Raw genomic sequence first — 17,467 nt, 5'->3', positions numbered from 1 at the left:
ACAAAACTTTTGTGTTAGGGCCTGTTCACATCACCGTTCGCTTCCGTTCCGTCTGAGGTTTCCGTCGGGTGAACCCCGCAACGGAAAGTGAAAGTGACAGCACAGCTTCCGTTTCCGTCACCATTGATCTCAATGGTGACGGAAACATCGCTAATGGTTTCCGTTCGTCACCATTCCGGCTGGTTTTCGGACGGAATCAATAGCGCAGTCGACTGCGCTAATGGTGACGGAAACGGAAGCTGTGCTGTCACTTTCACTTTCCGTTGCGGGGTTCACCCGACAGAAACCTCAGACGGAACCCCGGAGCGGAAGCGAACGGTGATGTGAACAGGCCCTAACACAAAAGTTTTGTATTTTTTTAAACTGGTTCCCAAAAAAAAATAATTCCAAATTCTACTGAACCAACTGCCTATTTAGAGACCGGCAGCAGCTCCAGGAGCGACATCATAAGGGACACACTAGGCGGATATGCTGAGTAAAACTACACAGCTTATCCGCCCCGGTAGCCGCAGGGACTTCTGCCAGCAAAACCGCACCAAATAGTGGCTCAGGTTTGGTGAGGCGTGTCCGCTGCGGGAATCCTGCAGGGAAAAAAAAGTTTAGACTTCCCCCGGCCGTAGTCCTGGTGACGCGTCTCTCTCTTCTGAACGTAGCCCCGCCTCCTGGGATGACGCTGTAGACCATGTGACCGCTGCAGCAGTCACATGGGATGAAACGTCATGACAGGAGGCGGGGCTGCGCTAAGAATAGAGGATCGCGTCACCAGGACTACGGCCGGGGGAGTCTAAACTTTTTATCAATTTAAAAAAGTGCCTTTTTTTTTCTTCTCATGTGTGATTTTTGCGGCAGAACCGCAGCATTTCCGCAACAGAGGAGCAGCGATTCCACAGAATACATTGACATGATGCGGCTGCTTAAAAAGCCAAAAGCCACACTGCAGGTCCATTATTTTTGCAGCGTGTGGATGAGATTTGTTCACATCTCATCCACTCGGCTGCGACTGTAATACGCTGCGGATTATCCGCAATAAAATGTGTTGCATAAAATCCGCAGTGTTCATGCCTAGTGTGTTCCTACCCTAAGGCCGGATTTACACGAGCATGTGCTTTTTGCACGCGCAAAAAACGTGGCGTTTTGCGCATGCAAAAGATCCATAACAGCTCCGTGTGGCAGCAGCGTATGATGCGCGGCTGCGTGATTTTCGCGCAGCCGCCATCATTATGACACTCTGTTTGGATGTTTGTAGCACGTGGTGCTTTTCTGTTTTCATTCATAGTTTATACGGCTGCGGAAGTGCTGGGCGGGATTTTCACGCACCCATTGACTTCAATGGGTGCGTGATGCTCGAACAATGCACAAATATCAGACATGTCGTGAGTTTTACGCAGCGAACTCACGGACACACGCTGCGTGAAAATCACTGACAGTCCGCACGGCCCCATAGAGTAACATAGGTCCGTGCCAGGCGCGTGAAAATCACGCACGTTGCACGGATGTATTACACGTTCGTCTGAATAAGCCCTAACAATAAGGCCCAGTTCACAGAGTTTTTGGGCCTTGATATTGACTCGGACACGGCGTCAGAATCAGCACCAAACAACTTCCAAAACTGCCTCCCATTGATTTAATCTGAAATCAATAGGAGCCAGTCGCGGAAAAAAGAAAAAGCAGCACGTCCTTTCTTGCCGCGGTTCCGCCTCCGACCTCCCATCGAAATCAATGGGAGGCAGAAAATGCATTTTTCGCTGCGTTTTTTGTCTGCTGTCCTCAATCGCCGCGAGCAAAAAACACAGCAAAAAAACGCGGCAAGATAGTGTGGGCAGGTCAAAATTTTTTTTTGCCTGCAAAATACTGTGTGAACAGGGCCATACATAAACAGCACTTTGAGATAATTTACTCACCGTGTCAGAAGAGATGCTCCCACTCAAGTCCTCTTCCGGCGATGTCTTCCAGGCGAGGTCTTCGGTCCAGACGTCCAGTCCTTCACCTCCAGCCAGGCTCCAGGTAAGTTTTGTCCATGTGTGTCCGCGGCTGCGCGCGCTTCGTTCGCGGGTGCGAGCGCGGCCGATCGCGGGTGCGAGCGCGGCCGATCGCGGTCGATCGCGGGTGCGCGCTCGCGAGTGCGCACGCGCGGGAGTTTCCTTGTGCGCGCGATCGGGTGCGCGCGCGCGGGCGGACTGTTTGACAGCCCCCCATGACGAGGGGAGGGGGCCCGCAGCAGCAGCAGCTCACGACATTCTTTTGGTGAAAAAAACGGGCCCCATTACAGGGGCCCGTTTTTTCCTACCAAAAGAATGTTGCGGCAGTTGCCGGGCCCCCCTTTCAGTTAGGTTTGGCCGGGCCCCTCACACCACTACCCCTAATACCCCCCTGATGGCGGCCCTGGCAGCAGCAGCTCTGCGCTATCACACCCGGGAATGTCCCCCCATATCCTGCAGCATGAAGGAGCCGCTGCACGGACTGAACGACTCTTCCAGACATGGGAGACCAGCGGGAATAAAGACATGCGCACGAATAAGCACAAGATGGAGGCGGCAGCTCTGTTGTAGACTTGGTGGGGGGCTCTTAGAAGAGCCTTTGGGTCCTTCCTGCAGGGACGGGGCACATTACTTGGCGCCTAATGAGAAGAATCCGCCGCTGCTGCTTTATTCCTGCTCCATTCCAGTTCAGACGGGAGATGTTCCTGTTGGTAGAGACAGAGGAGGGGGCGTGGTGTTATCTGCGAGTCTATAGAAATATTCTACTTCCTCATTGGCTACAGTGTCTGGCGTTGAATATCAGTTTTAGATGCGGCCAATCAGAGAAGAAGCTCTCTGCTCCATCCGGGTATAAGAAGTGACGGTCGGAGCGCAGCCGTTAGATCTGATCAGATAATAGACATGTCTGGAAGAGGAAAGCAAGGAGGCAAAGTGCGGGCTAAAGCCAAGACCCGCTCATCCCGTGCAGGACTTCAGTTCCCTGTCGGTCGTGTGCACAGACTTCTCCGCAAGGGCAACTACGCTCAGAGGGTCGGCTCCGGTTTACATGGCCGCTGTGCTGGAATATCTGACCGCTGAGATCCTGGAACTGGCCGGAAATGCCGCCCGGGACAACAAGAAGACCCGAATCATCTCCCGTCACCTGCAGCTGGCCGTGCGCAATGACGAGGAGCTCAACAAGCTGCTGGGTGGTGTGACCATCGCTCAGGGAGGCGTCCTGCCCAACATCCAGGCCGTTCTGCTGCCCAAGAAGACCGAGAGCAGCAAAAGCGCCAAGAGCAAGTGAGCGCCGCTTATCCCACATTTAACCACAAAGGCTCTTTTAAGAGCCGCCCACATGGTCCTTAGAACAGAGCTCTCACCGCTGATCTCCGATATGTAAACGTTCTGCGCCAGATGAGTGGCTCTGCTTGTACAGAGATCTAGCCATATCAATTCATATACCGCGGGGTTTCACATTGAAGAGGAAGCCGTAGGGTGGGTGGGTGTAGAACTGCGTTACTCATGACCTATACATTCACTACTGCCTCGTGCAGATGGTGGCGCTGTCCTCATTGGTGCACTAACTATACTGTATAGAACACATTAATAGTACAACTACTCCAGTGATTAATGTTCACGATCTACAACCCGCCCCCGACTACATAGTGTCTTAAATTATATCTTCCAGTCTCACTGGATTCTTCGAATGCGTCTCAGTAAATGTTACTCTGCAGCAACTTCATGCGTTAGTGGGATGAGGTGAGTCCTAAGTATAGACAACGCACAGTGTTAGTACGAAGTAGAAATAGGTGCATTCTGTTTCCTGTCATTGTATTGCCAGCAGCTCGATTATACCAGCAGTCTGGCAAAGTGACATACAAGACAATGCAAGTCGATACTTATGTGGAACTTGGTGCTACAAATTGGTAGTTTGTTTTGAAAATCTCGTAACATTTGTAGCAATGAGAGCAGCTTGGAAAACACGGCCCCTCCAACATTGGGTTTTGCTCTTGTAAAATGCCGTATCAGCTGCATCAGTTTCTCCTTTTTCATTCATTGAATGCGTCTCACTAAATGTTGCTCTGCAAGAAACTGCACGCGTTACTGTAATAAAGTGAGTCCTATATAGGGACAGCAGACAGATTCATTATTAGTACTAGAGGTTAACAGATTTATTGCCAGCAGCCTTATTAATCCCAGCCGTCCGGCAGAATGAGATACGAGCCGAGCCGATACTTGTGTCAAAGTTGGTCCCAGTAACAGATTTATTGTTTGTTGTAAGAATCTGGTAACATTAGTAGCAGTGACAGCAGCTAAGAAAACACTGGCCCTCTCTCCAAGGATTGCGGAAACACGTTGCCCAGCAGCAAGCTGGACGCCGAAGAAGCAACACCGCAAGTCCGCTGTTTGATCCACTGCTCGGGCGCTTATACAGCGCTATGAGCAACTAAGCGGATATTCAGCGGTGAGTTTCTGCCACTCCTGTACGTGCAGGCATCGGCACAAACGGCGTCCGGCAGCGCCGCTACGAGGTGTATTCTTGCCGGAGGATCCTTCGGCAGCAAGTATAGCACTAAGGCACTCTTTCACTTCAGATTAACATTCCCTGGTCTAAGACCCAATTCAGTCAGCTGCTTCTAGGACGCGATTAGGGGACACACTGCAGTCCACATATCCGGCTCCTCACTGGAATACCGACGTGATACTGAAGCCCCTACCCCCGTGTATATAGAAGTAGAAGGTCACTGCTCAGATACACGAGCGGTCACCAGCAGACATCATAGCTGATCTATAGAGGATGTGGCGGCTCTGAGAAGAGCCTTTGTGTTGTGTAAGATGGAGCTGAGCAGGAGCGGAATTAACCTCCGAAGCCGTAGAGTGTGCGGCCCTGGCGTTTGAGCGCGTACACCACGTCCATAGCGGTGACGGTCTTCCTCTTAGCGTGCTCGGTGTAGGTGACGGCGTCACGGATGACGTTCTCCAGGAAAACCTTCAGGACGCCGCGAGTCTCTTCATAGATGAGACCGGAGATGCGTTTGACGCCTCCCCTGCGAGCTAGACGGCGGATTGCAGGCTTGGTGATGCCCTGGATGTTATCACGGAGCACCTTCCTGTGCCGCTTAGCACCGCCCTTTCCGAGTCCTTTTCCTCCTTTACCACGACCAGACATCCTGTAAGCTGGAGCTGAAGAGAAATATTATACCGAGAACCGCGGGGTGCGTCTTTATATAGACTTTGTGCGGACCAGAGAGAGAACTGTTATTCATGTCACTTTCGGGGCGTTTCTCTCAGCTAATTTACATTACCAATCCCTCCCCCTCCCGTTGATTGGCTTAACTCAGATTTTGAATTGCACGCTCATTTTACAATACCGGCCGCTCTTTTCCCGCTTCTACTTGTACTTTCATATTATGCATTATGTCCCTGTTCCCTTATCTTACCGGCATTACGTCACTGTTCCTTCATATTACCGGCATTATGTCCCTGTTTCTTCATATTACCAGCATTACGTCCCTGTTCCTTCATATTACAGAAATTGCGTCCCTATTCCTTCATATTACCGGCATTATGTCCTTGTTCCTTCATATTACAGCCATTATGTCCCTGTTCCTTCATATAACCGGCATTAAGTCCCTGTTCCCTCATCTTACCGGCATTATGTCCATATTCCCTCATCTGAACCGGCATTATGTCCCTGCTCCTTCATATTACCGGCATTACGTCCCTGTTCCTTCATATTTGTGGCATTATGTCCCTGTTCCCTCATCTTACCGGCATTTTGTCCTTGTTCCTTCATCTTACCGGAATTACGTCACTGTTCCTCCATATTACTGGAATTACGTCCCTGTGCCTTCATATTACCGGCTTTATGTCCCTGTTCTCTCATATTACAGACATTATGTCCCTGTTCCCTCATCTTACCGGAATTGTGTCCCTGTTCCCTCATCTTACCGCCATTATGTCCCTGTTCCTTCATCTTACCGGCATTACATCCCTGTTCCTTCATATTGCCGGCATTACGTCCCTGTTCCTTCATATTACCGGCATTAGGTCCCTGTTTCTTAATATTATCGGCATTACATCCCTGTTCCCTCATATTACCGGCATTACGTCCTTGCTCCTTCATATTATCGGCATTACGTCCATGTTTCTTCATATTACCAGCATTACGTCCCAGTTCCTTCATATTACCAGAATTGCGTCCCTATTCCTTCATATTACCGGCATTAGGTCCCTGTTCCTTCATATTACCAGCATTATGTCCCTGTTCCTTCATATTACAGGCATTTTGTCCCTGTTCCTTCATATTACAGGCATTATGTCCCTGTTCCTTCATATAACCGGCATTAAGTCCCTGTTCCCTCATATTACCGGCATTATGTCCCTGTTCCCTCACCTTACCGGCATTATGTCCCTGTTCCCTCATTTGAACCGGAATTATCTGCCTGTTCCTCTATATTACCGGAATTACGTCCCTATTCCTTCATATTACCGGCATTACGTCCCTGTTCCTTCATATTACCGGCAATACGTCCCTGTTCCTTCATATTACAGGCATTATGTCCCTGTTCCTTCAAATTACCGGAATAACTTCCCTGTTACTTCATATTACCGGCATTATTTTCCTGTTCCTTCATATAACCGGCATTATGTTCACTGTAGGAGGGTACAGGGACATAATGCCGGTAATATGTCCCTGTTCCCTCATCTTACAGGCATTACGTCGCTGCTCCTTCATATTACCAGCATTACGTCCCTGTTCCTTCATATTACAGGCATTATGACCCTGTTCCTTCATATTACAGGCATTATGTCCTTGTTCTTTCATATTACCGGCATTATGTCCCTGTTCCTTCATATAACCGGCATTAAGTCCCTGTTCCCTCATCTTACCGGCATTATGTCCCTGTTCCCTCATCGTACCGGCATTATGTCCCTGTTCCCTCATTTGAACCGAAATTACGTCCCTGTTCCTTCATATTACCAGCATTACGTCCCAGTTCCTTCATATTACCAGAATTGCGTCCCTATTCCTTCATATTACTGGCATTATGTCCCTGTTCCTTCATATTACCAGCATTATGTCCCTGTTCCTTCATATTACATGCATTTTGTCCCTGTTCCTTCATATTACAGGCATTATGTCCCTGTTCCTTCATATAACCGGCATTAAGTCCCTGTTTCCTCATATTACCGGCATTATGTCCCTGTTCCCTCAGCTAACCGGCATTATGTCCCTGTTCCCTCATTTGAACCGGTATTATGTGCCTGTTCCTCCATATTACCGGAATTACGTCCCTATTCCTTCATATTACCGACAATACGTCCCTGTTCCTTCATATTACAGGCATTATGTCCCTGTTCCTTCATATTACCGGCATTATTTCCCTGTTACTTCATATTACAGGCATTATGTCCCTGTTCCCTCATCTTACAGGCATTATGTCCTTGTTCCTTCATATTACAGGCATTATGTCCCTGTTCCTTCATCGTACCGGCATTAAGTCCCTGTTTCCTCATCTTACCGGCATTATGTCCCTGTACCCTCATTTGAACCGGCATTACGTCCCTGTTCCTTCATGTTAACGGCATTATGTCCCTGTTCCCTTATCTTACCGGCATTACGTCACTGTTCCTTCATATTACCGGCATTACGTCCCTGTTCCTTCATACTAACGGCATTACGTCCCTGTTCCCTCATCTTACCGGCATTTTGTCCCCGTTCCCTTATCTTACCGGCATTATGTCCCTGTTCTTTCATCTTACCGGCATTACGTTCCTGTTCCTCCATATTACCGGAATTACGTCCCTATTCCTTCATATTACCGGCATTACGTCCCTGTTCCTTCATATTACCGGCAATACGTCCCTGTTCCTTCATATTACAGGCATTATGTCCCTGTTCCTTCATATTACCGGCATTATTTCCCTGTTACTTCATATTACCGGCATTATGTCCCTGTTCCTTCATATTACTGAAATTATGTCCACTGTAGGAGGGTACAGGGACATAATGCCGGTAATATGTCCCTGTTCCCTAATTTTACCGGCATTACGTCCCTGCTTCTTCATATTATCGGCATTACATCCCTGTTTCTTCATATTACCAGCATTACGTCCCTGTTCCTTCATATTACCAGAATTGCGTCCCTATTCCTTCATATTACCGGCATTATGTCCTGTTCCTTCATATTACAGGCATTTTGTCCCTGTTCCTTCATATAATAAGCATTATGTCCCTGTTCCCTCATCTTACCGGCATTATGTCCCTGTTCCCTCATTTGAACCGGCATTATGTGCCTGTTCCTTCATATTATCGGCATTACGTCCCTGTTCCTTCAAATTACCGGAATTACGTCCCTGTTCCTTCATATTAACGGCATTACGTCCCTGTTCCTTCATATTACCGGCATTACGTCCCTGTTCCTTCGTATTATCGGCATTACGTCCCTGTTCCTTCATATTATCGGCATTATGTCCCTGCTCCTTCATATTATCTGTATTACGTCCCTGTTCCCTCATCTTACCGGCATTTTGTCCCTGTTCCCTCATCTTACCGGCATTTTGTCCCTGTTCCTTCATCTTACCCACATTATGTCCTTGTACTTTCATATTACAGGCATTATGTCCCTGTTCCTTCATATCACAGGCATTACGTCCCTGTTCCTTCATATTACAGGCTTTTTCTGTGTCCCTGTTCCCTCATCTTACCGGCATTATGTCCCTGTTCCTTCAAATTACAGGCAATATGTCCCTGTTCCTTCATTTTACAGGCATTATTTACCTGTTCCTTCATACTACAGGCATTATTTCCCTGTTCCTTCATACTACAAGCATTATGTCCCTGATCCTTCATATTACAGGCTTCATGTCCCTGTTCCTTCATATTACCAGCATAGTGTCCCTGTACCCTCATATTACTGGCATTATGTCCCGTGTAGAAGGGCACAGGGACATAATGCCGGTAATATGTCCCTGTTCCCTCATCTTACAGGCATAATGTCCCTGTTCCTTCATATTACCGGCTTTATGTCCCTGTTCTCTCATATTACAGACATTATGTCCCTGTTCCTTCATATTATCGGCATTACGTCCCTGTTTCTTCATATTACCAGCATTACGTCCCAGTTCCTTCATATTACCAGAATTGCGTCCCGATTCCTTTATATTACCGGCATTATGTCCCTCTTCATTCATATTACAGGCATTTTGTCCCTGTTCCTTCATATTACAGGCATTATGTCCCTGTTCCTTCATATAACCGGCATTAAGTCCCTGTTCCCTCATATTACCGGCATTTTGTCCCTGTTCCCTCACCTAACCGGCATTATGTCCCTGTTCCCTCATTTGAACCGGCATTATGTGCCTGTTCCTCCATATTACCGGAATTACGTCCCTATTCCTTCATATTACCGGCAATACGTCCCTGTTCCTTCATATTACAGACATTATGTCCCTGTTCCTTCATATTACCGGCATTATTTTCCTGTTCCTTCATATTACAGGCATTATGTCCACTGTAGGAGGGTACAGGGACATAATGCCGGTAATATGTCCCTGTTCCCTCATCTTACAGGCATTATGTCCCTGTTTCTTCATATTACCAGTATTACGTCCCTGCTCCTTCATATTACCGAAATTGCGTCCCTATTCCTTCATATTACCGGCATTATGTCCCTGTTCCTTCATATTACAGGCATTATGTCCCTGTTTCCTCATCTTACAGGCATTATGTCCCGATTCCTTCATATTACCGGCATTATGTCCCTGTTCCTTCATCTTACAGGCATTATGTCCCTGTTCCTTTATATTACAGGCATTTTGTACCTATTCCTTCATATTACCGGCATTATGTCCCTGTTCCTTCATATTACCGGCATCATGTCCCTGTTCCTTCATCTTACAGGAATTTTGTCCCTGTTCTTTCATATTACCGGCATTATGTCCCTGTTCCCTCATCTTACAGGCATTTTGTACCTGTTCCTTCTTATTACAGGCATTATGTCCCTGTTTCCTCATCTTACAGGCATTATGTCCCTATTCCTTCATATTACCGGCATTATGTCCCTGTTCCTTCATCTTACAGGCATTATATCCCTGTTCCTTTATATTACATGCATTTTGTACCTATTCCTTCATATTACCGGCATTATGTCCCTATTCCTTCATATTACCGGCATTATGTCCCTATTCCTTCATATTACCGGCATTACGTCCCTGTTCCTTTATATTACCGGCAATACGTCCCTGTTCCTTCATATTACAGGCATTACGTCCCTGTTCCTTCATATTACAGGCATTACGTCCCTGTTCCTTCATATTACAGGCATTATGTCCCTGTTGCTTCATATTACAGGCTTCATGTCCCTGTTCCTTCATATTACCGCCATTATTTTCCTGTTCCTTCATATTACTGCCATTATGTCCACTGTAGGAGGGTACAGGGACATAATGCCGGTAATATGTCCCTGTTCCCTCATATCACCGGCATTACGTCCCTGCTCCTTCATATTATCGGCATTACGTCCCTGTTTCTTCATATTACCAGCATTACGTCCCTGTTACCAGCATTATGTCCTGTTTCCTTCATATTACAGGCATTTTGTCCCTGTTCCTTCATATTACAGCCATTATGTCCTTGTTCTTTCATATTACCGGCATTATGTCCCTGTTCCTTCATATAACCGACATTAAGTCCCTGTTCCCTCATCTTACCGGCATTATGTCCCTGTTCCCTCATTTGAACCGGCATTATGTGCCTGTTCCTCCATATTACCGGAATTACGTCCCTATTCCTTCATATTACCGGCAATACGTCCCTGTTCCTTCATATTACAGACATTATGTCCCTGTTCCTTCATATTACCGGCATTATTTTCCTGTTCCTTCATATTACAGGTATTATGTCCACTGTAGGAGGGTACAGGGACATAATGCCGGTAATATGTCCCTGTTCCCTCATCTTACAGGCATTATGTCCCTGTTTCTTCATATTACCAGTATTACGTCCCTGCTCCTTCATATTACCGAAATTGCGTCCCTATCCCTTCATATTACCGGCATTATGTCCCTGTTCCTTCATATTACCAGCATTATGTCCCTGTTCCTTCATATTACAGGCATTTTGTCCCTATGCCTTCATATTACAGGCATTATGTCCTTGTTCCTTCATATTACAGGCATTATGTCCCTGTTCCTTCATCTTACCGGCATTATGTCCCTGTTCCCTCATCTTACCGGCATTATGTCCCTGTTCCCACATTTGAACCGGCATTACGTCCCTGTTCCTTCATTTTACCGGCATTACGTCCCTGTTCCTTCATATTAACGCATTATGTCCCTGTTCCCTTATCTTACAGGCATTATGTCCCTGTTCCTTCATATTACAGGCATTTTGTCCCTATGCCTTCATATTACAGGCATTATGTCCCTGTTCCTTCATATTACCGGCATTACGTCCCTGTTCCTTCATTCTACCGGCATTACGTCCCTGTTCCCTCATCTTACCGCCATTTTGTCCCTGTTCCCTCATCTTACCGGCATTATGTCCCTGTTCCTTCATCTTACCGGCATTACGTTCCTGTTCCTCCATATTACCGGAATTACGTCCCTATTCCTTCATATTACCGGCATTACGTCCCTGTTTCTTCATATTACCAGCATTACGTCCCTGTTCCTTCATATTACCAGAATTGCGTCCCTATTCCTTCATATTACCGGCATTATGTCCTGTTCCTTCGTATTACAGGCATTTTGTCCCTGTTCCTTCATATTATAGGCATTATCTCCTTGTTCTTTCATATTATCGGCATTATGTCCCTGTTCCTTCATATAACCGGCAATAAGTCCCTGTTCCCTCATCTTACCGGCATTATGTCCCTGTTCCCTCATCTTACCGGCATTATGTCCCTGTTCCCTCATATTACCGGCATTACGTCCCTGCTCCTTCATATTATCGGCATTACGTCCCTGTTTCTTCATATTACCAGCATTACGTCCCTGTTACCAGCATTATGTCCTGTTTCCTTCATATTACAGGCATTTTGTCCCTGTTCCTTCATATTACAGCCATTATGTCCTTGTTCTTTCATATTACCGGCATTATGTCCCTGTTCCTTCATATAACCGACATTAAGTCCCTGTTCCCTCATCTTACCGGCATTATGTCCCTGTTCCCTCATTTGAACCGGCATTATGTGCCTGTTCCTCCATATTACCGGAATTACGTCCCTATTCCTTCATATTACCGGCAATACGTCCCTGTTCCTTCATATTACAGACATTATGTCCCTGTTCCTTCATATTACCGGCATTATTTTCCTGTTCCTTCATATTACAGGTATTATGTCCACTGTAGGAGGGTACAGGGACATAATGCCGGTAATATGTCCCTGTTCCCTCATCTTACAGGCATTATGTCCCTGTTTCTTCATATTACCAGTATTACGTCCCTGCTCCTTCATATTACCGAAATTGCGTCCCTATCCCTTCATATTACCGGCATTATGTCCCTGTTCCTTCATATTACCAGCATTATGTCCCTGTTCCTTCATATTACAGGCATTTTGTCCCTATGCCTTCATATTACAGGCATTATGTCCTTGTTCCTTCATATTACAGGCATTATGTCCCTGTTCCTTCATCTTACCGGCATTATGTCCCTGTTCCCTCATCTTACCGGCATTATGTCCCTGTTCCCACATTTGAACCGGCATTACGTCCCTGTTCCTTCATTTTACCGGCATTACGTCCCTGTTCCTTCATATTAACGCATTATGTCCCTGTTCCCTTATCTTACAGGCATTATGTCCCTGTTCCTTCATATTACAGGCATTTTGTCCCTATGCCTTCATATTACAGGCATTATGTCCCTGTTCCTTCATATTACCGGCATTACGTCCCTGTTCCTTCATTCTACCGGCATTACGTCCCTGTTCCCTCATCTTACCGCCATTTTGTCCCTGTTCCCTCATCTTACCGGCATTATGTCCCTGTTCCTTCATCTTACCGGCATTACGTTCCTGTTCCTCCATATTACCGGAATTACGTCCCTATTCCTTCATATTACCGGCATTACGTCCCTGTTTCTTCATATTACCAGCATTACGTCCCTGTTCCTTCATATTACCAGAATTGCGTCCCTATTCCTTCATATTACCGGCATTATGTCCTGTTCCTTCGTATTACAGGCATTTTGTCCCTGTTCCTTCATATTATAGGCATTATCTCCTTGTTCTTTCATATTATTGGCATTATGTCCCTGTTCCTTCATATAACCGGCAATAAGTCCCTGTTCCCTCATCTTACCGGCATTATGTCCCTGTTCCCTCATCTTACCGGCATTATGTCCCTGTTCCCTCATATTACCGGCATTACGTCCCTGCTCCTTCATATTATCGGCATTACGTCCCTGTTTCTTCATATTACCAGAATTGCGTCCCTATTCCTTCATATTACAGGCATTTTGTCCCTGTTCCTTCATATTATCGGCATTACGTCCCTGTTCCTTCATATTACCGGCATTATGTCCCTGTTCCTTCATATTATCGGCATTATGTCCCTGTTCCTTCATATTATCGGCATTACGTCCCTGTTCCTTCATATTATCTGCATTACGTTCCTTTTCCCTCATCTTACCGGCATTTTGTCCCTGTTCCCTCATCTTACCGGCATTTTGTCCCTGTTCCCTCATTTTAGCGGCATTATGTCCCTGTTCTCTCATCTTACCGGCATTATGTCCCTGCTCCTTCATATTACCGGCATTATGTCCCTGTTCCTCCATATTATCGGCATTATTTCCCTGTTCCCTCATCTTACCGGCATTTTGTCCCTGTTCCATCATTTTAGCTGCATTATGTCCCTGTTCTCTCATCTTACCGGCATTATGATCCTGTTCCTTCATATTACAGGCATTATGTCCCTGTTCCTTTATATTACCGGCATTATTTCCCTGTTCCTTCATATTACAGGTATTATGTCCCTGTTCCTTCATATTACCGGAATTACGTCCCTATTCCTTCATATTACCGGCATTACGTCCCTGTTCCTTTATATTACCGGCAATACGTCCCTGTTCCTTCATATTACAGGCATTACGTCCCTGTTCCTTCATATTACAGGCATTATGTCCCTGTTCCTTCATATTACAGGCTTCATGTCCCTGTTCCTTCATATTACCGCCATTATTTTCCTGTTCCTTCATATTACTGCCATTATGTCCACTGTAGGAGGGTACAGGGACATAATGCCGGTAATATGTCCCTGTTCCCTCATATTACCGGCATTACGTCCCTGCTCCTTCATATTATCGGCATTACGTCCCTGCTCCTTCATATTACCAGCATTACGTCCCTGTTACCAGCATTATGTCCTGTTTCCTTCATATTACAGGCATTTTGTCCCTGTTCCTTCATATTACAGGCATTATGTCCTTGTTCTTTCATATTACCGGCATTATGTCCCTGTTCCTTCATATAACCGACATTAAGTCCCTGTTCCCTCATCTTACCGGCATTATGTCCCTTTTCCCTCATCTTACCGGCATTATGTCCCTGTTCCTTCATTTTACAGGCATTATGTCCCTGTTCCTTCATATTACCGCCATTATTTCCCTGTTCCTTCATATTATCGGCATTATGTCCCTGTTCCTTCATATTACCGGCATAATGTCCCTGTTCCTTCATATTACCGGCATTATGTCCCTGTTCCTTCATATTACAGGCATTATGTCCCTGTTCCTTCATATTACCGGCATTATGTCCCTGTTCCTTCATATTACAGGCATTATGTCCCTGTTCCTCCATATTATCGGCATTATGTCCCTGTTCCTTCATATTATCGGCATTATTTCCCTGTTCCTTCATATTACCGGCATTATATCCCTGTTCCTTCATATTATCGGCATTACGTCCCTGCTCCTTCATATTATCGGCATTATGTCCCTGTCCCCTCATATTACCGGCATCATGTCCCTATTCCTTCATATTACCGGCAACATGTCCCTGTTCCTTCATATTACAGGCATTCTGTCCCTGTTCCTTCATATTACCGGCATTATGTCCCTGTTCCTTCATATTATCGGCATTACCTCCCTGTTCCTTCATATTATCGGCATTACGTCCCTGTTTCTTCATATTACCGGCTTTACGTTCCTGTTCCTTCATATTACAGACATTATGTCCCTGTTCCTTCTTATTACCGGCATTACGTCCCTGTTCTTTCATATTACAGGCATTTTGTCCCTGTTCCTTCATATTACCGGCATTATGTCCCTGTTCCTTCATATAACCGGCATTAATTCCCTTTCCCCTCATCTTACCTGCATTATGTCCCTGTTCCCTCATTTGAACCGGCATTATGTGCCTGTTCCTTCATATTATCGGCATTATGTCCCAGTTCCTTCATATTATCGGCATTACGTCCCTGTTCCTTCATATTATCGGCATTACGTCCCTGCTCCTTCATATTATCGGCATTACGTCCCTGTTCCCTCATCTTACCGGCATTTTGTCCCTGTTCCTTCATCTTACCCACATTTAGTCCCTGTTCCCTCATCTTACCGGCATTATGTCCCTGTTCCCTCATCTTACCGGCATTATGTCCCTGTACCCTCATTTGATCCGGCATTATGTGCCTGTTTCTTCATATTATCGGCATTACGTCCCTGTTCCTTCATATTAACGGCATTACGTCCCTGTTCCTTCATATTACCGGCATTACGTCCCTGTTCTTTCATATTACAGGCATTTTGTCCCTGTTCCTTCATATTACAGGCATTATGTCCTTGTTCTTTCATATTACCGGCATTATGTCCCTGTTCCTTCATATAACCGGCATTAATTCCCTTTCCCCTCATCTTACCGGCATTATGTCCCTGTACCCTCATTTGAACCGGCATTACGTCCCTGTTCCTTCATATTAACGGCATTACGTCCCTACTCCTTCATATTATCGGCATTACGTCCCTGTTCCCTCATATTACCGGAATTACGTCCCTGTTCCTTCATATTATCGTCATTACGTCCCTGTTCCTTCATATTATCGGCATTACGTCCCTGTTCCTTCATATTATCGGCATTATGTCCCTGCTCCTTCATATTACAGACATTATGTCCCTGTTCCCTCATCTTACAGGCATTTTGTACCTGTTCCTTCTTATTACCGGCATTATGTCCCTGTTCCTTCATCTTACCGGCTTTATGTCCCTATTCCTTCATATTACCAGCATTATGTCCCTGTTCATTCATCTTACAGCCATTATGTCCCTGTTCCTTCATATTACAGGCATTATTTCCCTGTTCCTTCATATTACCGGCATTATGTCCCTGTTCCTTCTTATTACAGGCATTATGTCCCTGTTCCTTCATATTACCGGCATTGTGTCCCTATTCCTTCATATTACCGGCATTTTGTCCCTGTTCCTTCATCTTACAGGCATTATGTCCCTGTTCATTTATATTACAGGCATTTTGTACCTATTCCTTCATATTACCGGCATTATATCCCTGTTCCTTCATCTTACAGGCATTATGTCCCTGTTCCTTCTTATTACAGGCATTATTTCCCTGTTCCTTCTTATTACAGCCATTATGTCCCTGTTCCTTCTTATTACAGGCATTATGTCCCTGTTCCTTCATATTACCGGTATTATGTCCCTGTTCCTTCATATTACCGGCATTATGTCCCTATTCCTTCATCTTACAGGCATTATGTCCCTGTTCCTTCATCTTACAGGCATTATGTCCCTATTCCTTCATATTACAGGCATTATGTCCCTGTTCCCTCATCTTACAGGCATCATGTCCCTGTTTCTTCATATAACAGGCATTATGTCCCTATTCCTTCATATTACCGGCATTATGTCCCTGTTCCTTCATCTTACAGGCATTATGTCCCTGTTCCTTTATCTTACAGGCATTATGTCCCTGTTCCTTCATATTACCGGGATTATGTCCCCGCTCCCTCATCTTACAGGCATTACCTCACTATTCCTTCATATTACCGGCATTATGTCCCTGTTCCTTCATATTTCCGGCATTAAGTCCTTGCTCCCTCATCTTACCGCCATTACGTCCCTATTCCTTCATATTACCGGCATTATGTCCCTGTTCCTTCATCTTACAGGCATTATGTCCCTGTTCCTTTTTCTTACAGGCATTATGTCCCTGTTCCTTAATATTACAGGCATTTTGTACCTGTTCCTTCTTATTACAGGCTTTATGTCCCTATTCCTTCATATTACCTGCATTTTGTCCCTGTTCCTTCTTATTACAGGCATTATGTCCCTATTCCTTCATATTACCGGCATTATGTCCCTGTTCCTTCATCTTACAGGAATTTTGTCCTTGTTCGTTCATATTACCGGCATTATGTCCCTGTTCCTTCTTATTACCTGCATTATGTCCCTGTTCCTTCATCTTACAGGCATTATGTCCCTGTTCCTTCATCTTACAGGCATTATGTCCCTATTCCTTCATAATAACAGCATTATGTCCCTGTTCATTCAT

General features: G+C 45.6%; 1 pseudogene; it reads left to right on the top strand.

Annotated features, from left to right (window-relative positions):
* Nucleotides 1-2,879: 2,879 nt before the first annotated feature.
* On the top strand, nucleotides 2,880-3,264 carry LOC142698331 (histone H2A type 1-like; annotated as a pseudogene).
* Nucleotides 3,265-17,467: the final 14,203 nt, after the last annotated feature.

Source organism: Rhinoderma darwinii, unplaced genomic scaffold, assembly GCF_050947455.1.
Source record: "Rhinoderma darwinii isolate aRhiDar2 unplaced genomic scaffold, aRhiDar2.hap1 Scaffold_102, whole genome shotgun sequence".
Taxonomy (NCBI): domain Eukaryota; kingdom Metazoa; phylum Chordata; class Amphibia; order Anura; family Rhinodermatidae; genus Rhinoderma; species Rhinoderma darwinii.
The sequence above is the reverse complement of the archived record's forward strand: the minus strand, read 5'-3'. Positions and strand labels throughout refer to the sequence as shown.